The following is a 19,426-nucleotide window of genomic DNA, read 5'->3' on the forward strand; positions in this document are numbered from 1 at the left end:
GTGCAACACGAGGACTTCCGAGGTCACCCATCCTAGTACTACTACTCGCCCAAGCTTGCGCTTAGCTGCGGAGTTACGATGGGATCCGGTGCATTAGTCTTTGGTATGATCGCACCCGTCAACTCTTGCGCAATCTATTCATATAAAGGCTGCCCTTATCGCGATTCGCCTCGAATTTAAATGCAAATTCGACCAAATATCGTTTCAAATTGTTTATTTCACAAAAGCATAAATAACGAATGAGTTACACCACGTCGAGAAAATGCAACTAAAAAAATTATATGAAATAAAATGGGAGGGTGCAACACGAGGACTTCGGAGGTCACCCATCCTAGTACTACTCTCGCCCAAACACGCTTAGCTGCGGAGTTACGATGGGATCCGGTGCATTAGTCTTTGGTATGATCGCACCGTCAACTCTTGCGCAATCTATTCATATAAAGGCTGCCCTTATCGCGATTCGCCTCAATTTAAATGCAAATTCGACCAAATATCGTTTCAAATTGTTTATTTCACAAGCGCAAATAACGAATGAGTTACACCACGTCGAGAAAATGCAACTAAAAAACATTATATGAAATAAAATGGGAGGGTGCAACACGAGGACTTCCAGGAGGTCACCATCCTAGTACTACTCTCGCCCAAGCACGCTTAGCTGCGGAGTTACGATGGGATCCGGTGCATTAGTCTTTGGTATGATCGCACCCGTCAACTCTTGCGCAATCTATTCATATAAAGGCTGCCCTTATCGCGATTGCGCCTCGAATTTAAATGCAAATTCGACCAAATATCGTTTCAAATTGTTTATTTCACAAAAGCAAAATAACGAATGAGTTACACCGTCGAGAAAATGCAACTAAAAAACATTATATGAAATAAAATGGGAGGGTGCAACACGAGGACTTCCGGAGGTCACCCATCCTAGTACTACTCTCGCCCAAGCACGCTTAAGCTGCGGAGTTACGATGGGATCCGGTGCATTAGTCTTTGGTATGATCGCACCGTCAACTCTTGCGCAATCTATTCATATAAAGGCTGCCCTTATCGCGATTCGCCTCGAATTTAAATGCAAATTCGACCAAATATCGTTTCAAATTGTTTATTTCACAAAAGCATAAATAACGAATGAGTTACACCACGTCGAGAAAATGCAACTAAAAAAACATTATATGAAATAAAATGGGAGGGTGCAACACGAGGACTTCCGGAGGTCACCCATCCTAGTACTACTCTCGCCCAAGCTTGCTTAACTGCGGAGTTACGATGGGATCCGGTGCATTAGTCTTTGGTATGATCGCACCCGTCAACTCTTGCGCAATCTATTCATATAAAGGCTGCCCTTATCGCGATTCGCCTCAATTTAAATGCAAATTCGACCAAATATCGTTTCAAATTGTTTATTTCACAAAGCAAAATAACGAATGAGTTACACCACGTCGAGAAAATGCAACTAAAAAAAACATTATATGAAATAAAATGGGAGGGTGCAACACGAGGACTTCCGGAGGTCACCATCCTAGTACTACTCTCGCCCAAGCACGCTTAGCTGCGGAGTTACGATGGGATCCGGTGCATTAGTCTTTGGTATGATCGCACCCGTCAACTCTTGCGCAATCTATTCATATAAAGGCTGCCCTTATCGCGATTCGCCTCAATTTAAATGCAAATTCGACCAAATATCGTTTCAAATTGTTTATTTCACAAAGCGCAAATAACGAATGAGTTACACCACGTCGAGAAAATGCAACTAAAAAAACATTATATGAAATAAAATGGGAGGGTGCAACACGAGGACTTCCAGGAGGTCACCCATCCTAGTACTACTCGCCCAAGCACGCTTAGCTGCGGAGTTACGATGGGATCCGGTGCATTAGTCTTTGGTATGATCGCACCCGTCAACTCTTGCATAATCTATTCATATAAAGGCTGCCCCTTATCGCGATTCGCCTCGAATTTAAATGCAAATTCGACCAAATATCGTTTCAAATTGTTTATTTCACAAAGCGCAAATAACGAATGAGTTACACCACGTCGAGAAAATGCAACTAAAAAAACATTATATGAAATAAAATGGGAGGGTGCAACACGAGGACTTCGAGAGGTCACCATCCTAGTACTACTCTCGCCCAAGCACGCTTAAGCTGCGGAGTTACGATGGGATCCGGTGCATTAGTCTTTGGTATGATCGCACCCGTCAACTCTTGCGCAATCTATTCATATAAAGCTGCCCCTTATCGCGATTAGCCTCGAATTTAAATGCAAATTCGACCAAATATCGTTTCAAATTGTTTATTTCACAAAGCATAAATAACGAATGAGTTACACCACGTCGAGAAAATGCAACTAAAAAAACATTATATGAAATAAAATGGGAGGGTGCAACACGAGGACTTCCGGAGGTCACCCATCCTAGTACTACTCTCGCCCAAACACGCTTAAGCTGCGGAGTTACGATGGGATCCGGTGCATTAGTCTTTGGTATGATCACTTCCGTCAACTCTTGCAATCTATTCATATAAAGGCTGCCCTTATCGCGATTGCGCCTCGAATTTAAATGCAAATTCGACCAAATATCGTTTCAAATTGTTTATTTCACAAAAGCGCAAATAACGAATGAGTTACACCACGTCGAGAAAATGCAACTAAAAAAACATTATATGAAATAAAATGGGAGGGTGCAACACGAGGACTTCGGAGGTCACCCATCCTAGTACTACTCTCGCCCAAGCACGCTTAGCTGCGGAGTTACGATGGGATCCGGTGCATTAGTCTTTGGTATGATCGCACCCGTCAACTCTTGCGCAATCTATTCATATAAAATGCCCTTATCGCGATTCGCCTCGAATTTAAATGCAAATTCGACCAAATATCGTTTCAAATTGTTTATTTCACAAGCGCAAATAACGAATGAGTTACACCACGTCGAGAAAATGCAACTAAAAAACATTATATGAAATAAAATGGGAGGGTGCAACACGAGGACTTCCAGGAGGTCACCCATCCTAGTACTACTCTCGCCCAAGCACGCTTAGCTGCGGAGTTACGATGGGATCCGGTGCATTAGTCTTTGGTATGATCGCACCCGTCAACTCTTGCGCAATCTATTCATATAAAGGCTGCCCTTATCATGATTGCGCCTCGAATTTAAATGCAAATTCGACCAAATATCGTTTCAAATTGTTTATTTCACAAAAGCATAAATAACGAATGAGTTACACCACGTCGAGAAAATGCAACTAAAAAACATTATATGAAATAAAATGGGAGGGTGCAACACGAGGACTTCCCGGAGGTCACCATCCTAGTACTACTCTCGCCCAAGCACGCTTAGCTGCGGAGTTACGATGGGATCCGGTGCATTAGTCTTTGGTATGATCACCCGTCAACTCTTGCGCAATCTATTCATATAAAGGCTGCCCTTATCGCGATTTTCGCCTCAAATTTAAATGCAAATTCGACCAAATATCGTTTCAAATTGTTTATTTCACAAAAGCGCAAATAACGAATGAGTTACACCACGTCGAGAAAATGCAACTAAAAAAACATTATATGAAATAAAATGGGAGGGTGCAACACGAGGACTTCGGGAGGTCACCCATCCTAGTACTACTCTCGCCCAAGCACGCTTAGCTGCGGAGTTACGATGGGATCCGGTGCATTAGTCTTTGGTATGATCGCACCGTCAACTCTTGCGCAATCTATTCATATAAAGGCTGCCCTTATCGCGATTGCCTCGAATTTAAATGCAAATTCGACCAAATATCGTTTCAAATTGTTTATTTCACAAAGCATAAATAACGAATGAGTTACACCACGTCGAGAAAATGCAACTAAAAAACATTATATGAAATAAAATGGGAGGGTGCAACACGAGGACTTCCAGGAGGTCACCCATCCTAGTACTACTCTCGCCAAACACGCTTAGCTGCGGAGTTACGATGGGATCCGGTGCATTAGTCTTTGGTATGATCGCACCCGTCAACTCTTGCGCAATCTATTCATATAAAGGCTGCCCTTATCGCGATTCGCCTCGAATTTAAATGCAAATTCGACCAAATATCGTTTCAAATTGTTTATTTCACAAAAGCGCAAATAACGAATGAGTTACACCACGTCGAGAAAATGCAACTAAAAAAACATTATATGAAATAAAATGGGAGGGTGCAACACGAGGACTTCCGGAGGTCACCATCCTAGTACTACTCTCGCCCAAACACGCTTAGCTGCGGAGTTACGATGGGATCCGGTGCATTAGTCTTTGGTATGATCGCACCGTCAACTCTTGCGCAATCTATTCATATAAAGGCTGCCCTTATCGCGATTGCGCCTCGAATTTAAATGCAAATTCGACCAAATATCGTTTCAAATTGTTTATTTCACAAAGCGCAAATAACGAATGAGTTACACCACGTCGAGAAAATGCAACTAAAAAAACATTATATGAAATAAAATGGGAGGGTGCAACACGAGGACTTCCAGGAGGTCACCCATCCTAGTACTACTCTCGCCCAAACGCGCTTAGCTGCGGAGTTACGATGGGATCCGGTGCATTAGTCTTTGGTATGATCGCACCCGTCAACTCTTGCATAATCTATTCATATAAAGGCTGCCCTTATCGCGATTCGCCTCGAATTTAAATGCAAATTCGACCAAATATCGTTTCAAATTGTTTATTTCACAAAGCGCAAATAACGAATGAGTTACACCACGTCGAGAAAATGCAACTAAAAAAACATTATATGAAATAAAATGGGAGGGTGCAACACGAGGACTTCGAGGTCACCCATCCTAGTACTACTCTCGCCCAAGCACGCTTAAGCTGCGGAGTTACGATGGGATCCGGTGCATTAGTCTTTGGTATGATCGCACCCGTCAACTCTTGCGCAATCTATTCATATAAAGGCTGCCCTTATCGCGATTGCGCCTCGAATTTAAATGCAAATTCGACCAAATATCGTTTCAAATTGTTTATTTCACAAAGCGAAAATAACGAATGAGTTACACCACGTCGAGAAAATGCAACTAAAAAAACATTATATGAAATAAAATGGGAGGGTGCAACACGAGGACTTCCAGGAGGTCACCCATCCTAGTACTACTCTCGCCCAAGCACGCTTAGCTGCGGAGTTACGATGGGATCCGGTGCATTAGTCTTTGGTATGATCGCACCCGTCAACTCTTGCAATCTATTCATATAAAGGCTGCCCTTATCGCGATTCGCCTCGAATTTAAATGCAAATTCGACCAAATATCGTTTCAAATTGTTTATTTCACAAAAGCATAAATAACGAATGAGTTACACCACGTCGAGAAAATGCAACTAAAAAAACATTATATGAAATAAAATGGGAGGGTGCAACACGAGGACTTCGAGGAGGTCACCCATCCTAGTACTACTCTCGCCCAAGCACGCTTAAGCTGCGGAGTTACGATGGGATCCGGTGCATTAGTCTTTGGTATGATCGCACCGTCAACTCTTGCGCAATCTATTCATATAAAGGCTGCCCTTATCGCGATTCGCCTCGAATTTAAATGCAAATTCGACCAAATATCGTTTCAAATTGTTTATTTCACAAAAGCGAAAATAACGAATGAGTTACACCACGTCGAGAAAATGCAACTAAAAAAACATTATATGAAATAAAATGGGAGGGTGCAACACGAGGACTTCCGGAGGTCACCCATCCTAGTACTACTCTCGCCCAAACACGCTTAGCTGCGGAGTTACGATGGGATCCGGTGCATTAGTCTTTGGTATGATCGCACCCGTCAACTCTTGCGCAATCTATTCATATAAAGGTGCCCTTATCGCGATTCGCCTCGAATTTAAATGCAAATTCGACCAAATATCGTTTCAAATTGTTTATTTCACAAAGCAAAATAACGAATGAGTTACACCACGTCGAGAAAATGCAACTAAAAAAACATTATATGAAATAAAATGGGAGGGTGCAACACGAGGACTTCCGGAGGTCACCCATCCTAGTACTACTCTCGCCCAAACACGCTTAGCTGCGGAGTTACGATGGGATCCGGTGCATTAGTCTTTGGTATGATCGCACCCGTCAACTCTTGCATAATCTATTCATATAAAGGCTGCCCTTATCGCGATTGCGCCTCGAATTTAAATGCAAATTCGACCAAATATCGTTTCAAATTGTTTATTTCACAAAAGCGCAAATAACGAATGAGTTACACCACGTCGAGAAAATGCAACTAAAAAAACATTATATGAAATAAAATGGGAGGGTGCAACACGAGGACTTCGGAGGTCACCCATCCTAGTACTACTCTCGCCCAAGCACGCTTAGCTGCGGAGTTACGATGGGATCCGGTGCATTAGTCTTTGGTATGATCGCACCGTCAACTCTTGCGCAATCTATTCATATAAAGGCTGCCCTTATCGATTGCGCCTCGAATTTAAATGCAAATTCGACCAAATATCGTTTCAAATTGTTTATTTCACAAAGCGCAAATAACGAATGAGTTACACCACGTCGAGAAAATGCAACTAAAAAACATTATATGAAATAAAATGGGAGGGTGCAACACGAGGACTTCCGGAGGTCACCATCCTAGTACTACTCTCGCCCAAGCACGCTTAGCTGCGGAGTTACGATGGGATCCGGTGCATTAGTCTTTGGTATGATCGCACCGTCAACTCTTGCATAATCTATTCATATAAAGGCTGCCCTTATCGCGATTCGCCTCAATTTAAATGCAAATTCGACCAAATATCGTTTCAAATTGTTTATTTCACAAAGCATAAATAACGAATGAGTTACACCACGTCGAGAAAATGCAACTAAAAAACATTATATGAAATAAAATGGGAGGGTGCAACGAGGACTTCCAGGAGGTCACCCATCCTAGTACTACTCTCGCCCAAACACGCTTAGCTGCGGAGTTACGATGGGATCCGGTGCATTAGTCTTTGGTATGATCGCACCGTCAACTCTTGCGCAATCTATTCATATAAAGGCTGCCCTTATCGCGATTCGCCTCGAATTTAAATGCAAATTCGACCAAATATCGTTTCAAATTGTTTATTTCACAAAAGCGCAAATAACGAATGAGTTACACCACGTCGAGAAAATGCAACTAAAAAAACATTATATGAAATAAAATGGGAGGGTGCAACACGAGGACTTCGGAGGTCACCCATCCTAGTACTACTCTCGCCCAAGCACGCTTAGCTGCGGAGTTACGATGGGATCCGGTGCATTAGTCTTTGGTATGATCGCACCCGTCAACTCTTGCATAATCTATTCATATAAAGGCTGCCCTTATCGCGATTCGCCTCGAATTTAAATGCAAATTCGACCAAATATCGTTTCAAATTGTTTATTTCACAAAGCATAAATAACGAATGAGTTACACCACGTCGAGAAAATGCAACTAAAAAACATTATATGAAATAAAATGGGAGGGTGCAACACGAGGACTTCGAGGAGGTCACCCATCCTAGTACTACTCTCGCCCAAACACGCTTAGCTGCGGAGTTACGATGGGATCCGGTGCATTAGTCTTTGGTATGATCGCACCCGTCAACTCTTGCATAATCTATTCATATAAAGGCTGCCCTTATCGCGATTAGCCTCGAATTTAAATGCAAATTCGACCAAATATCGTTTCAAATTGTTTATTTCACAAAGCAAAATAACGAATGAGTTACACCACGTCGAGAAAATGCAACTAAAAAACATTATATGAAATAAAATGGGAGGGTGCAACACGAGGACTTCAGGAGGTCACCCATCCTAGTACTACTCTCGCCCAAGCACGCTTAGCTGCGGAGTTACGATGGGATCCGGTGCATTAGTCTTTGGTATGATCGCACCCGTCAACTCTTGCGCAATCTATTCATATAAAAAGTGCCCTTATCGCGATTCGCCTCGAATTTAAATGCAAATTCGACCAAATATCGTTTCAAATTGTTTATTTCACAAAAGCAAAATAACGAATGAGTTACACCACGTCGAGAAAATGCAACTAAAAAAACATTATATGAAATAAAATGGGAGGGTGCAACACGAGGACTTCGAGGAGGTCACCCATCCTAGTACTACTCTCGCCCAAGCAGCGCTTAGCTGCGGAGTTACGATGGGATCCGGTGCATTAGTCTTTGGTATGATCGCACCCGTCAACTCTTGCGCAATCTATTCATATAAAGGCTGCCCTTATCGCGATTCGCCTCGAATTTAAATGCAAATTCGACCAAATATCGTTTCAAATTGTTTATTTCACAAAGCATAAATAACGAATGAGTTACACCACGTCGAGAAAATGCAACTAAAAAACATTATATGAAATAAAATGGGAGGGTGCAACACGAGGACTTCGAGGAGGTCACCATCCTAGTACTACTCTCGCCCAAGCACGCTTAGCTGCGGAGTTACGATGGGATCCGGTGCATTAGTCTTTGGTATGATCGCACCGTCAACTCTTGCGCAATCTATTCATATAAAGGCTGCCCTTATCGCGATTCGCCTCGAATTTAAATGCAAATTCGACCAAATATCGTTTCAAATTGTTTATTTCACAAAGCATAAATAACGAATGAGTTACACCACGTCGAGAAAATGCAACTAAAAAAACATTATATGAAATAAAATGGGAGGGTGCAACACGAGGACTTCGAGGAGGTCACCCATCCTAGTACTACTCTCGCCCAAGCACGCTTAGCTGCGGAGTTACGATGGGATCCGGTGCATTAGTCTTTGGTATGATCGCACCCGTCAACTCTTGCAATCTATTCATATAAAAGGCTGCCCTTATCGCGATTCGCCTCGAATTTAAATGCAAATTCGACCAAATATCGTTTCAAATTGTTTATTTCACAAAGCGCAAATAACGAATGAGTTACACCACGTCGAGAAAATGCAACTAAAAAAACATTATATGAAATAAAATGGGAGGGTGCAACACGAGGACTTCGGAGGTCACCCATCCTAGTACTACTCTCGCCCAACACGCTTAGCTGCGGAGTTACGATGGGATCCGGTGCATTAGTCTTTGGTATGATCGCACCGTCAACTCTTGCATAATCTATTCATATAAAGGCTGCCCTTATCGCGATTCGCCTCGAATTTAAATGCAAATTCGACCAAATATCGTTTCAAATTGTTTATTTCACAAAAGCGCAAATAACGAATGAGTTACACCACGTCGAGAAAATGCAACTAAAAAACATTATATGAAATAAAATGGGAGGGTGCAACACGAGGACTTCGGAGGTCACCCATCCTAGTACTACTCTCGCCCAAGCACGCTTAGCTGCGGAGTTACGATGGGATCCGGTGCATTAGTCTTTGGTATGATCGCACCGTCAACTCTTGCATAATCTATTCATATAAAGGCTGCCCTTATCGCGATTCGCCTCGAATTTAAATGCAAATTCGACCAAATATCGTTTCAAATTGTTTATTTCACAAAGCATAAATAACGAATGAGTTACACCACGTCGAGAAAATGCAACTAAAAAAACATTATATGAAATAAAATGGGAGGGTGCAACACGAGGACTTCGAGGAGGTCACCATCCTAGTACTACTCTCGCCCAAGCACGCTTAGCTGCGGAGTTACGATGGGATCCGGTGCATTAGTCTTTGGTATGATCGCACCGTCAACTCTTGCATAATCTATTCATATAAAGGCTGCCCTTATCGCGATTCGCCTCAATTTAAATGCAAATTCGACCAAATATCGTTTCAAATTGTTTATTTCACAAAAGCATAAATAACGAATGAGTTACACCACGTCGAGAAAATGCAACTAAAAAAACATTATATGAAATAAAATGGGAGGGTGCAACACGAGGACTTCCAGGAGGTCACCCATCCTAGTACTACTCTCGCCCAAGCACGCTTAGCTGCGGAGTTACGATGGGATCCGGTGCATTAGTCTTTGGTATGATCGCACCGTCAACTCTTGCAATCTATTCATATAAAGGCTGCCCTTATCGCGATTCGCCTCGAATTTAAATGCAAATTCGACCAAATATCGTTTCAAATTGTTTATTTCACAAAGCATAAATAACGAATGAGTTACACCACGTCGAGAAAATGCAACTAAAAAACATTATATGAAATAAAATGGGAGGGTGCAACACGAGGACTTCGGAGGTCACCCATCCTAGTACTACTCTCGCCCAAGCACGCTTAGCTGCGGAGTTACGATGGGATCCGGTGCATTAGTCTTTGGTATGATCGCACCGTCAACTCTTGCATAATCTATTCATATAAAGGCTGCCCTTATCGCGATTCGCCTCGAATTTAAATGCAAATTCGACCAAATATCGTTTCAAATTGTTTATTTCACAAAGCAAAATAACGAATGAGTTACACCACGTCGAGAAAATGCAACTAAAAAACATTATATGAAATAAAATGGGAGGGTGCAACACGAGGACTTCCGGAGGTCACCCATCCTAGTACTACTCTCGCCCAAGCACGCTTAAGCTGCGGAGTTACGATGGGATCCGGTGCATTAGTCTTTGGTATGATCGCACCGTCAACTCTTGCATAATCTATTCATATAAAGGCTGCCCTTATCGCGATTCGCCTCGAATTTAAATGCAAATTCGACCAAATATCGTTTCAAATTGTTTATTTCACAAAGCGCAAATAACGAATGAGTTACACCACGTCGAGAAAATGCAACTAAAAAACATTATATGAAATAAAATGGGAGGGTGCAACACGAGGACTTCCGGAGGTCACCCATCCTAGTACTACTCTCGCCCAAGCACGCTTAGCTGCGGAGTTACGATGGGATCCGGTGCATTAGTCTTTGGTATGATCGCACCGTCAACTCTTGCATAATCTATTCATATAAAGGTGCCCTTATCGCGATTCGCCTCGAATTTAAATGCAAATTCGACCAAATATCGTTTCAAATTGTTTATTTCACAAAGCGCAAATAACGAATGAGTTACACCACGTCGAGAAAATGCAACTAAAAAAACATTATATGAAATAAAATGGGAGGGTGCAACACGAGGACTTCGAGGAGGTCACCCATCCTAGTACTACTCTCGCCCAAGCACGCTTAAGCTGCGGAGTTACGATGGGATCCGGTGCATTAGTCTTTGGTATGATCGCACCGTCAACTCTTGCATAATCTATTCATATAAAGGCTGCCCTTATCGCGATTCGCCTCGAATTTAAATGCAAATTCGACCAAATATCGTTTCAAATTGTTTATTTCACAAAGCATAAATAACGAATGAGTTACACCACGTCGAGAAAATGCAACTAAAAAAACATTATATGAAATAAAATGGGAGGGTGCAACACGAGGACTTCGAGGAGGTCACCATCCTAGTACTACTCTCGCCCAAGCACGCTTAAGCTGCGGAGTTACGATGGGATCCGGTGCATTAGTCTTTGGTATGATCGCACCCGTCAACTCTTGCATAATCTATTCATATAAAGGCTGCCCTTATCGCGATTCGCCTCGAATTTAAATGCAAATTCGACCAAATATCGTTTCAAATTGTTTATTTCACAAAAGCGCAAATAACGAATGAGTTACACCACGTCGAGAAAATGCAACTAAAAAAACATTATATGAAATAAAATGGGAGGGTGCAACACGAGGACTTCGGAGGTCACCCATCCTAGTACTACTCTCGCCCAAGCACGCTTAGCTGCGGAGTTACGATGGGATCCGGTGCATTAGTCTTTGGTATGATCGCACCGTCAACTCTTGCATAATCTATTCATATAAAAGTGCCCTTATCGCGATTCGCCTCGAATTTAAATGCAAATTCGACCAAATATCGTTTCAAATTGTTTATTTCACAAAAGCGCAAATAACGAATGAGTTACACCACGTCGAGAAAATGCAACTAAAAAACATTATATGAAATAAAATGGGAGGGTGCAACACGAGGACTTCCGGAGGTCACCCATCCTAGTACTACTCTCGCCCAAGCACGCTTAGCTGCGGAGTTACGATGGGATCCGGTGCATTAGTCTTTGGTATGATCGCACCCGTCAACTCTTGCATAATCTATTCATATAAAGGCTGCCCTTATCGCGATTCGCCTCGAATTTAAATGCAAATTCGACCAAATATCGTTTCAAATTGTTTATTTCACAAAGCGCAAATAACGAATGAGTTACACCACGTCGAGAAAATGCAACTAAAAAAACATTATATGAAATAAAATGGGAGGGTGCAACACGAGGACTTCCGGAGGTCACCCATCCTAGTACTACTCTCGCCCAAGCACGCTTAGCTGCGGAGTTACGATGGGATCCGGTGCATTAGTCTTTGGTATGATCGCACCGTCAACTCTTGCATAATCTATTCATATAAAGGCTGCCCTTATCGCGATTCGCCTCGAATTTAAATGCAAATTCGACCAAATATCGTTTCAAATTGTTTATTTCACAAAGCATAAATAACGAATGAGTTACACCACGTCGAGAAAATGCAACTAAAAAACATTATATGAAATAAAATGGGAGGGTGCAACACGAGGACTTCGGAGGTCACCCATCCTAGTACTACTCTCGCCCAAGCACGCTTAGCTGCGGAGTTACGATGGGATCCGGTGCATTAGTCTTTGGTATGATCGCACCCGTCAACTCTTGCGCAATCTATTCATATAAAGGCTGCCCTTATCGCGATTCGCCTCGAATTTAAATGCAAATTCGACCAAATATCGTTTCAAATTGTTTATTTCACAAAGCGCAAATAACGAATGAGTTACACCACGTCGAGAAAATGCAACTAAAAAACATTATATGAAATAAAATGGGAGGGTGCAACACGAGGACTTCCGGAGGTCACCCATCCTAGTACTACTCTCGCCCAAGCACGCTTAAGCTGCGGAGTTACGATGGGATCCGGTGCATTAGTCTTTGGTATGATCGCACCGTCAACTCTTGCGCAATCTATTCATATAAAGGCTGCCCTTATCGCGATTCGCCTCGAATTTAAATGCAAATTCGACCAAATATCGTTTCAAATTGTTTATTTCACAAAGCGCAAATAACGAATGAGTTACACCACGTCGAGAAAATGCAACTAAAAAACATTATATGAAATAAAATGGGAGGGTGCAACACGAGGACTTCGGAGGTCACCCATCCTAGTACTACTCTCGCCCAAGCACGCTTAGCTGCGGAGTTACGATGGGATCCGGTGCATTAGTCTTTGGTATGATCGCACCGTCAACTCTTGCATAATCTATTCATATAAAGGCTGCCCTTATCGCGATTCGCCTCGAATTTAAATGCAAATTCGACCAAATATCGTTTCAAATTGTTTATTTCACAAAAGCATAAATAACGAATGAGTTACACCACGTCGAGAAAATGCAACTAAAAAAACATTATATGAAATAAAATGGGAGGGTGCAACACGAGGACTTCGGAGGTCACCCATCCTAGTACTACTCTCGCCCAAACACGCTTAGCTGCGGAGTTACGATGGGATCCGGTGCATTAGTCTTTGGTATGATCGCACCGTCAACTCTTGCATAATCTATTCATATAAAGGCTGCCCTTATCGCGATTGCGCCTCAATTTAAATGCAAATTCGACCAAATATCGTTTCAAATTGTTTATTTCACAAAGCATAAATAACGAATGAGTTACACCACGTCGAGAAAATGCAACTAAAAAAACATTATATGAAATAAAATGGGAGGGTGCAACACGAGGACTTCGAGGAGGTCACCATCCTAGTACTACTCTCGCCCAAGCACGCTTAGCTGCGGAGTTACGATGGGATCCGGTGCATTAGTCTTTGGTATGATCGCACCGTCAACTCTTGCATAATCTATTCATATAAAGGCTGCCCTTATCGCGATTCGCCTCGAATTTAAATGCAAATTCGACCAAATATCGTTTCAAATTGTTTATTTCACAAAGCGCAAATAACGAATGAGTTACACCACGTCGAGAAAATGCAACTAAAAAAACATTATATGAAATAAAATGGGAGGGTGCAACACGAGGACTTCCGGAGGTCACCCATCCTAGTACTACTCTCGCCCAAGCACGCTTAGCTGCGGAGTTACGATGGGATCCGGTGCATTAGTCTTTGGTATGATCGCACCCGTCAACTCTTGCGCAATCTATTCATATAAAGGCTGCCCTTATCGCGATTCGCCTCGAATTTAAATGCAAATTCGACCAAATATCGTTTCAAATTGTTTATTTCACAAAGCGCAAATAACGAATGAGTTACACCACGTCGAGAAAATGCAACTAAAAAAACATTATATGAAATAAAATGGGAGGGTGCAACACGAGGACTTCCCGGAGGTCACCCATCCTAGTACTACTCTCGCCCAAGCACGCTTAGCTGCGGAGTTACGATGGGATCCGGTGCATTAGTCTTTGGTATGATCGCACCGTCAACTCTTGCGCAATCTATTCATATAAAGGCTGCCCTTATCGCGATTCGCCTCGAATTTAAATGCAAATTCGACCAAATATCGTTTCAAATTGTTTATTTCACAAAGCGCAAATAACGAATGAGTTACACCACGTCGAGAAAATGCAACTAAAAAAACATTATATGAAATAAAATGGGAGGGTGCAACACGAGGACTTCCGGAGGTCACCATCCTAGTACTACTCTCGCCCAAGCACGCTTAGCTGCGGAGTTACGATGGGATCCGGTGCATTAGTCTTTGGTATGATCGCACCGTCAACTCTTGCATAATCTATTCATATAAAGGCTGCCCTTATCGCGATTCGCCTCGAATTTAAATGCAAATTCGACCAAATATCGTTTCAAATTGTTTATTTCACAAAGCATAAATAACGAATGAGTTACACCACGTCGAGAAAATGCAACTAAAAAACATTATATGAAATAAAATGGGAGGGTGCAACACGAGGACTTCCAGGAGGTCACCCATCCTAGTACTACTCTCGCCCAAGCACGCTTAGCTGCGGAGTTACGATGGGATCCGGTGCATTAGTCTTTGGTATGATCGCACCCGTCAACTCTTGCATAATCTATTCATATAAAGGCTGCCCTTATCGCGATTCGCCTCGAATTTAAATGCAAATTCGACCAAATATCGTTTCAAATTGTTTATTTCACAAAGCATAAATAACGAATGAGTTACACCACGTCGAGAAAATGCAACTAAAAAACATTATATGAAATAAAATGGGAGGGTGCAACACGAGGACTTCCAGGAGGTCACCCATCCTAGTACTACTCTCGCCCAAGCACGCTTAGCTGCGGAGTTACGATGGGATCCGGTGCATTAGTCTTTGGTATGATCGCGCACCGTCAACTCTTGCGCAATCTATTCATATAAAGGCCCCTTATCGCGATTCGCCTCGAATTTAAATGCAAATTCGACCAAATATCGTTTCAAATTGTTTATTTCACAAAGCGAAAATAACGAATGAGTTACACCACGTCGAGAAAATGCAACTAAAAAAACATTATATGAAATAAAATGGGAGGGTGCAACACGAGGACTTCCGGAGGTCACCCATCCTAGTACTACTCTCGCCCAAACACGCTTAGCTGCGGAGTTACGATGGGATCCGGTGCATTAGTCTTTGGTATGATCGCACCGTCAACTCTTGCGCAATCTATTCATATAAAGGCTGCCCTTATCGCGATTTCGCCTCAATTTAAATGCAAATTCGACCAAATATCGTTTCAAATTGTTTATTTCACAAAAGCAAAATAACGAATGAGTTACACCACGTCGAGAAAATGCAACTAAAAAAACATTATATGAAATAAAATGGGAGGGTGCAACACGAGGACTTCGAGGAGGTCACCCATCCTAGTACTACTCTCGCCCAAGCACGCTTAGCTGCGGAGTTACGATGGGATCCGGTGCATTAGTCTTTGGTATGATCGCACCCGTCAACTCTTGCGCAATCTATTCATATAAAGGCTGCCCTTATCGCGATTCGCCTCGAATTTAAATGCAAATTCGACCAAATATCGTTTCAAATTGTTTATTTCACAAAGCGCAAATAACGAATGAGTTACACCACGTCGAGAAAATGCAACTAAAAAACATTATATGAAATAAAATGGGAGGGTGCAACACGAGGACTTCGGAGGTCACCCATCCTAGTACTACTCTCGCCCAAACACGCTTAGCTGCGGAGTTACGATGGGATCCGGTGCATTAGTCTTTGGTATGATCGCACCGTCAACTCTTGCGCAATCTATTCATATAAAGGCTGCCCTTATCGCGATTCGCCTCGAATTTAAATGCAAATTCGACCAAATATCGTTTCAAATTGTTTATTTCACAAAGCAAAATAACGAATGAGTTACACCACGTCGAGAAAATGCAACTAAAAAACATTATATGAAATAAAATGGGAGGGTGCAACACGAGGACTTCGAGGAGGTCACCCATCCTAGTACTACTCTCGCCCAAGCACGCTTAGCTGCGGAGTTACGATGGGATCCGGTGCATTAGTCTTTGGTATGATCGCACCGTCAACTCTTGCGCAATCTATTCATATAAAGGCTGCCCTTATCGCGATTTCGCCTCGAATTTAAATGCAAATTCGACCAAATATCGTTTCAAATTGTTTATTTCACAAAAGCATAAAATAACGAATGAGTTACACCACGTCGAGAAAATGCAACTAAAAAAACATTATATGAAATAAAATGGGAGGGTGCAACACGAGGACTTCGGAGGTCACCCATCCTAGTACTACTCTCGCCCAAGCACGCTTAGCTGCGGAGTTACGATGGGATCCGGTGCATTAGTCTTTGGTATGATCGCACCCGTCAACTCTTGCGCAATCTATTCATATAAAGGCTGCCCTTATCGCGATTCGCCTCGAATTTAAATGCAAATTCGACCAAATATCGTTTCAAATTGTTTATTTCACAAAGCGCAAATAACGAATGAGTTACACCACGTCGAGAAAATGCAACTAAAAAACATTATATGAAATAAAATGGGAGGGTGCAACACGAGGACTTCCGGAGGTCACCATCCTAGTACTACTCTCGCCCAAACACGCTTAGCTGCGGAGTTACGATGGGATCCGGTGCATTAGTCTTTGGTATGATCGCACCGTCAACTCTTGCATAATCTATTCATATAAAGGCTGCCCTTATCGCGATTCGCCTCGAATTTAAATGCAAATTCGACCAAATATCGTTTCAAATTGTTTATTTCACAAAGCGAAAATAACGAATGAGTTACACCACGTCGAGAAAATGCAACTAAAAAACATTATATGAAATAAAATGGGAGGGTGCAACACGAGGACTTCGAGGAGGTCACCCATCCTAGTACTACTCTCGCCCAAGCACGCTTAGCTGCGGAGTTACGATGGGATCCGGTGCATTAGTCTTTGGTATGATCGCACCGTCAACTCTTGCGCAATCTATTCATATAAAGGCTGCCCTTATCGCGATTCGCCTCGAATTTAAATGCAAATTCGACCAAATATCGTTTCAAATTGTTTATTTCACAAAGCATAAATAACGAATGAGTTACACCACGTCGAGAAAATGCAACTAAAAAAACATTATATGAAATAAAATGGGAGGGTGCAACACGAGGACTTCGAGGAGGTCACCCATCCTAGTACTACTCTCGCCCAAGCACGCTTAGCTGCGGAGTTACGATGGGATCCGGTGCATTAGTCTTTGGTATGATCGCACCGTCAACTCTTGCGCAATCTATTCATATAAAGGCTGCCCTTATCGCGATTCGCCTCGAATTTAAATGCAAATTCGACCAAATATCGTTTCAAATTGTTTATTTCACAAAGCGCAAATAACGAATGAGTTACACCACGTCGAGAAAATGCAACTAAAAAAACATTATATGAAATAAAATGGGAGGGTGCAACACGAGGACTTCGGAGGTCACCCATCCTAGTACTACTCTCGCCCAAGCACGCTTAGCTGCGGAGTTACGATGGGATCCGGTGCATTAGTCTTTGGTATGATCGCACCGTCAACTCTTGCGCAATCTATTCATATAAAGGCTGCCCTTATCGCGATTCGCCTCGAATTTAAATGCAAATTCGACCAAATATCGTTTCAAATTGTTTATTTCACAAAGCGAAAATAACGAATGAGTTACACCACGTCGAGAAAATGCAACTAAAAAACATTATATGAAATAAAATGGGAGGGTGCAACACGAGGACTTCGAGGAGGTCACCCATCCTAGTACTACTCTCGCCCAAGCACGCTTAGCTGCGGAGTTACGATGGGATCCGGTGCATTAGTCTTTGGTATGATCGCACCGTCAACTCTTGCGCAATCTATTCATATAAAGGCTGCCCTTATCGCGATTCGCCTCGAATTTAAATGCAAATTCGACCAAATATCGTTTCAAATTGTTTATTTCACAAAGCATAAATAACGAATGAGTTACACCACGTCGAGAAAATGCAACTAAAAAAACATTATATGAAATAAAATGGGAGGGTGCAACACGAGGACTTCGGAGGTCACCCATCCTAGTACTACTCTCGCCCAAGCACGCTTAGCTGCGGAGTTACGATGGGATCCGGTGCATTAGTCTTTGGTATGATCGCACCCGTCAACTCTTGCGCAATCTATTCATATAAAGGCTGCCCTTATCGCGATTCGCCTCGAATTTAAATGCAAATTCGACCAAATATCGTTTCAAATTGTTTATTTCACAAAGCGCAAATAACGAATGAGTTACACCACGTCGAGAAAATGCAACTAAAAAACATTATATGAAATAAAATGGGAGGGTGCAACACGAGGACTTCCGGAGGTCACCCATCCTAGTACTACTCTCGCCCAAGCACGCTTAGCTGCGGAGTTACGATGGGATCCGGTGCATTAGTCTTTGGTATGATCGCACCGTCAACTCTTGCATAATCTATTCATATAAAGGCTGCCCTTATCGCGATTCGCCTCGAATTTAAATGCAAATTCGACCAAATATCGTTTCAAATTGTTTATTTCACAAAGCAAAATAACGAATGAGTTACACCACGTCGAGAAAATGCAACTAAAAAAACATTATATGAAATAAAATGGGAGGGTGCAACACGAGGACTTCGGAGGTCACCATCCTAGTACTACTCTCGCCCAAGCACGCTTAGCTGCGGAGTTACGATGGGATCCGGTGCATTAGTCTTTGGTATGATCGCACCCGTCAACTCTTGCGCAATCTATTCATATAAAGGCTGCCCTTATCGCGATTCGCCTCGAATTTAAATGCAAATTCGACCAAATATCGTTTCAAATTGTTTATTTCACAAAGCGCAAATAACGAATGAGTTACACCACGTCGAGAAAATGCAACTAAAAAAACATTATATGAAATAAAATGGGAGGGTGCAACACGAGGACTTCCGGAGGTCACCCATCCTAGTACTACTCTCGCCCAAGCACGCTTAGCTGCGGAGTTACGATGGGATCCGGTGCATTAGTCTTTGGTATGATCGCACCGTCAACT

General features: G+C 42.3%; 65 pseudogenes; all 65 read right to left on the reverse strand.

Moving 5' to 3' along the window:
* Nucleotides 1–296: 296 nt before the first annotated feature.
* On the reverse strand, nt 297–413 carry LOC128037953 (5S ribosomal RNA; annotated as a pseudogene).
* Nucleotides 414–589: 176 nt separating this feature from the next.
* On the reverse strand, nt 590–707 carry LOC128037864 (5S ribosomal RNA; annotated as a pseudogene).
* A 178-nt stretch (nt 708–885) lies between these two features.
* Nucleotides 886–1,004, reverse strand: LOC128038071 (5S ribosomal RNA; annotated as a pseudogene).
* A 180-nt stretch (nt 1,005–1,184) lies between these two features.
* On the reverse strand, nt 1,185–1,302 carry LOC128037975 (5S ribosomal RNA; annotated as a pseudogene).
* A 179-nt stretch (nt 1,303–1,481) lies between these two features.
* On the reverse strand, nt 1,482–1,598 carry LOC128037970 (5S ribosomal RNA; annotated as a pseudogene).
* Nucleotides 1,599–1,777: 179 nt separating this feature from the next.
* Nucleotides 1,778–1,894, reverse strand: LOC128037960 (5S ribosomal RNA; annotated as a pseudogene).
* Nucleotides 1,895–2,075: 181 nt separating this feature from the next.
* LOC128038135 (5S ribosomal RNA) lies at nt 2,076–2,193 on the reverse strand (annotated as a pseudogene).
* A 180-nt stretch (nt 2,194–2,373) lies between these two features.
* On the reverse strand, nt 2,374–2,492 carry LOC128038061 (5S ribosomal RNA; annotated as a pseudogene).
* Nucleotides 2,493–2,672: 180 nt separating this feature from the next.
* Nucleotides 2,673–2,789, reverse strand: LOC128037891 (5S ribosomal RNA; annotated as a pseudogene).
* A 176-nt stretch (nt 2,790–2,965) lies between these two features.
* LOC128037766 (5S ribosomal RNA) lies at nt 2,966–3,084 on the reverse strand (annotated as a pseudogene).
* A 181-nt stretch (nt 3,085–3,265) lies between these two features.
* Nucleotides 3,266–3,383, reverse strand: LOC128038127 (5S ribosomal RNA; annotated as a pseudogene).
* Nucleotides 3,384–3,564: 181 nt separating this feature from the next.
* On the reverse strand, nt 3,565–3,682 carry LOC128037976 (5S ribosomal RNA; annotated as a pseudogene).
* Nucleotides 3,683–3,859: 177 nt separating this feature from the next.
* Nucleotides 3,860–3,977, reverse strand: LOC128037838 (5S ribosomal RNA; annotated as a pseudogene).
* A 181-nt stretch (nt 3,978–4,158) lies between these two features.
* LOC128037982 (5S ribosomal RNA) lies at nt 4,159–4,275 on the reverse strand (annotated as a pseudogene).
* A 180-nt stretch (nt 4,276–4,455) lies between these two features.
* On the reverse strand, nt 4,456–4,574 carry LOC128038155 (5S ribosomal RNA; annotated as a pseudogene).
* Nucleotides 4,575–4,754: 180 nt separating this feature from the next.
* LOC128038088 (5S ribosomal RNA) lies at nt 4,755–4,871 on the reverse strand (annotated as a pseudogene).
* A 181-nt stretch (nt 4,872–5,052) lies between these two features.
* Nucleotides 5,053–5,171, reverse strand: LOC128037767 (5S ribosomal RNA; annotated as a pseudogene).
* A 179-nt stretch (nt 5,172–5,350) lies between these two features.
* On the reverse strand, nt 5,351–5,470 carry LOC128038063 (5S ribosomal RNA; annotated as a pseudogene).
* A 180-nt stretch (nt 5,471–5,650) lies between these two features.
* On the reverse strand, nt 5,651–5,768 carry LOC128037760 (5S ribosomal RNA; annotated as a pseudogene).
* Nucleotides 5,769–5,946: 178 nt separating this feature from the next.
* Nucleotides 5,947–6,064, reverse strand: LOC128037761 (5S ribosomal RNA; annotated as a pseudogene).
* A 182-nt stretch (nt 6,065–6,246) lies between these two features.
* LOC128037996 (5S ribosomal RNA) lies at nt 6,247–6,363 on the reverse strand (annotated as a pseudogene).
* Nucleotides 6,364–6,540: 177 nt separating this feature from the next.
* On the reverse strand, nt 6,541–6,657 carry LOC128038047 (5S ribosomal RNA; annotated as a pseudogene).
* Nucleotides 6,658–6,834: 177 nt separating this feature from the next.
* Nucleotides 6,835–6,951, reverse strand: LOC128037985 (5S ribosomal RNA; annotated as a pseudogene).
* A 180-nt stretch (nt 6,952–7,131) lies between these two features.
* Nucleotides 7,132–7,248, reverse strand: LOC128037892 (5S ribosomal RNA; annotated as a pseudogene).
* Nucleotides 7,249–7,427: 179 nt separating this feature from the next.
* On the reverse strand, nt 7,428–7,546 carry LOC128038160 (5S ribosomal RNA; annotated as a pseudogene).
* A 178-nt stretch (nt 7,547–7,724) lies between these two features.
* LOC128037837 (5S ribosomal RNA) lies at nt 7,725–7,842 on the reverse strand (annotated as a pseudogene).
* A 180-nt stretch (nt 7,843–8,022) lies between these two features.
* LOC128037965 (5S ribosomal RNA) lies at nt 8,023–8,142 on the reverse strand (annotated as a pseudogene).
* Nucleotides 8,143–8,321: 179 nt separating this feature from the next.
* On the reverse strand, nt 8,322–8,439 carry LOC128038055 (5S ribosomal RNA; annotated as a pseudogene).
* A 179-nt stretch (nt 8,440–8,618) lies between these two features.
* Nucleotides 8,619–8,737, reverse strand: LOC128037780 (5S ribosomal RNA; annotated as a pseudogene).
* A 179-nt stretch (nt 8,738–8,916) lies between these two features.
* On the reverse strand, nt 8,917–9,032 carry LOC128038066 (5S ribosomal RNA; annotated as a pseudogene).
* Nucleotides 9,033–9,211: 179 nt separating this feature from the next.
* LOC128037997 (5S ribosomal RNA) lies at nt 9,212–9,328 on the reverse strand (annotated as a pseudogene).
* A 179-nt stretch (nt 9,329–9,507) lies between these two features.
* On the reverse strand, nt 9,508–9,625 carry LOC128038056 (5S ribosomal RNA; annotated as a pseudogene).
* Nucleotides 9,626–9,804: 179 nt separating this feature from the next.
* Nucleotides 9,805–9,923, reverse strand: LOC128037824 (5S ribosomal RNA; annotated as a pseudogene).
* Nucleotides 9,924–10,099: 176 nt separating this feature from the next.
* Nucleotides 10,100–10,216, reverse strand: LOC128037999 (5S ribosomal RNA; annotated as a pseudogene).
* Nucleotides 10,217–10,393: 177 nt separating this feature from the next.
* Nucleotides 10,394–10,512, reverse strand: LOC128038072 (5S ribosomal RNA; annotated as a pseudogene).
* A 178-nt stretch (nt 10,513–10,690) lies between these two features.
* Nucleotides 10,691–10,808, reverse strand: LOC128037918 (5S ribosomal RNA; annotated as a pseudogene).
* Nucleotides 10,809–10,986: 178 nt separating this feature from the next.
* Nucleotides 10,987–11,106, reverse strand: LOC128038064 (5S ribosomal RNA; annotated as a pseudogene).
* Nucleotides 11,107–11,285: 179 nt separating this feature from the next.
* Nucleotides 11,286–11,404, reverse strand: LOC128038103 (5S ribosomal RNA; annotated as a pseudogene).
* Nucleotides 11,405–11,585: 181 nt separating this feature from the next.
* Nucleotides 11,586–11,702, reverse strand: LOC128038000 (5S ribosomal RNA; annotated as a pseudogene).
* A 178-nt stretch (nt 11,703–11,880) lies between these two features.
* Nucleotides 11,881–11,998, reverse strand: LOC128037799 (5S ribosomal RNA; annotated as a pseudogene).
* A 180-nt stretch (nt 11,999–12,178) lies between these two features.
* On the reverse strand, nt 12,179–12,296 carry LOC128037920 (5S ribosomal RNA; annotated as a pseudogene).
* Nucleotides 12,297–12,474: 178 nt separating this feature from the next.
* Nucleotides 12,475–12,591, reverse strand: LOC128037893 (5S ribosomal RNA; annotated as a pseudogene).
* A 179-nt stretch (nt 12,592–12,770) lies between these two features.
* On the reverse strand, nt 12,771–12,889 carry LOC128038073 (5S ribosomal RNA; annotated as a pseudogene).
* A 178-nt stretch (nt 12,890–13,067) lies between these two features.
* LOC128038001 (5S ribosomal RNA) lies at nt 13,068–13,184 on the reverse strand (annotated as a pseudogene).
* Nucleotides 13,185–13,364: 180 nt separating this feature from the next.
* LOC128037954 (5S ribosomal RNA) lies at nt 13,365–13,481 on the reverse strand (annotated as a pseudogene).
* A 179-nt stretch (nt 13,482–13,660) lies between these two features.
* LOC128038057 (5S ribosomal RNA) lies at nt 13,661–13,778 on the reverse strand (annotated as a pseudogene).
* A 179-nt stretch (nt 13,779–13,957) lies between these two features.
* On the reverse strand, nt 13,958–14,075 carry LOC128037800 (5S ribosomal RNA; annotated as a pseudogene).
* A 180-nt stretch (nt 14,076–14,255) lies between these two features.
* Nucleotides 14,256–14,374, reverse strand: LOC128037836 (5S ribosomal RNA; annotated as a pseudogene).
* Nucleotides 14,375–14,553: 179 nt separating this feature from the next.
* Nucleotides 14,554–14,670, reverse strand: LOC128038048 (5S ribosomal RNA; annotated as a pseudogene).
* Nucleotides 14,671–14,848: 178 nt separating this feature from the next.
* On the reverse strand, nt 14,849–14,967 carry LOC128037768 (5S ribosomal RNA; annotated as a pseudogene).
* Nucleotides 14,968–15,146: 179 nt separating this feature from the next.
* On the reverse strand, nt 15,147–15,265 carry LOC128037848 (5S ribosomal RNA; annotated as a pseudogene).
* Nucleotides 15,266–15,444: 179 nt separating this feature from the next.
* On the reverse strand, nt 15,445–15,562 carry LOC128037820 (5S ribosomal RNA; annotated as a pseudogene).
* A 179-nt stretch (nt 15,563–15,741) lies between these two features.
* LOC128037781 (5S ribosomal RNA) lies at nt 15,742–15,860 on the reverse strand (annotated as a pseudogene).
* A 179-nt stretch (nt 15,861–16,039) lies between these two features.
* Nucleotides 16,040–16,156, reverse strand: LOC128037955 (5S ribosomal RNA; annotated as a pseudogene).
* A 177-nt stretch (nt 16,157–16,333) lies between these two features.
* Nucleotides 16,334–16,452, reverse strand: LOC128037868 (5S ribosomal RNA; annotated as a pseudogene).
* A 182-nt stretch (nt 16,453–16,634) lies between these two features.
* LOC128037894 (5S ribosomal RNA) lies at nt 16,635–16,751 on the reverse strand (annotated as a pseudogene).
* Nucleotides 16,752–16,930: 179 nt separating this feature from the next.
* LOC128037983 (5S ribosomal RNA) lies at nt 16,931–17,047 on the reverse strand (annotated as a pseudogene).
* A 178-nt stretch (nt 17,048–17,225) lies between these two features.
* Nucleotides 17,226–17,344, reverse strand: LOC128037870 (5S ribosomal RNA; annotated as a pseudogene).
* A 179-nt stretch (nt 17,345–17,523) lies between these two features.
* On the reverse strand, nt 17,524–17,642 carry LOC128037871 (5S ribosomal RNA; annotated as a pseudogene).
* Nucleotides 17,643–17,821: 179 nt separating this feature from the next.
* LOC128038002 (5S ribosomal RNA) lies at nt 17,822–17,938 on the reverse strand (annotated as a pseudogene).
* Nucleotides 17,939–18,116: 178 nt separating this feature from the next.
* On the reverse strand, nt 18,117–18,235 carry LOC128037872 (5S ribosomal RNA; annotated as a pseudogene).
* Nucleotides 18,236–18,414: 179 nt separating this feature from the next.
* LOC128037895 (5S ribosomal RNA) lies at nt 18,415–18,531 on the reverse strand (annotated as a pseudogene).
* Nucleotides 18,532–18,710: 179 nt separating this feature from the next.
* LOC128037921 (5S ribosomal RNA) lies at nt 18,711–18,828 on the reverse strand (annotated as a pseudogene).
* A 178-nt stretch (nt 18,829–19,006) lies between these two features.
* On the reverse strand, nt 19,007–19,122 carry LOC128038040 (5S ribosomal RNA; annotated as a pseudogene).
* A 180-nt stretch (nt 19,123–19,302) lies between these two features.
* Nucleotides 19,303–19,420, reverse strand: LOC128037922 (5S ribosomal RNA; annotated as a pseudogene).
* Between the last annotated feature and the right edge of the window lie 6 nt (nt 19,421–19,426).

This window comes from Gossypium raimondii, unplaced genomic scaffold (genome assembly GCF_025698545.1).
Source record: "Gossypium raimondii isolate GPD5lz unplaced genomic scaffold, ASM2569854v1 Contig00275, whole genome shotgun sequence".
NCBI lineage: Eukaryota > Viridiplantae > Streptophyta > Magnoliopsida > Malvales > Malvaceae > Gossypium > Gossypium raimondii.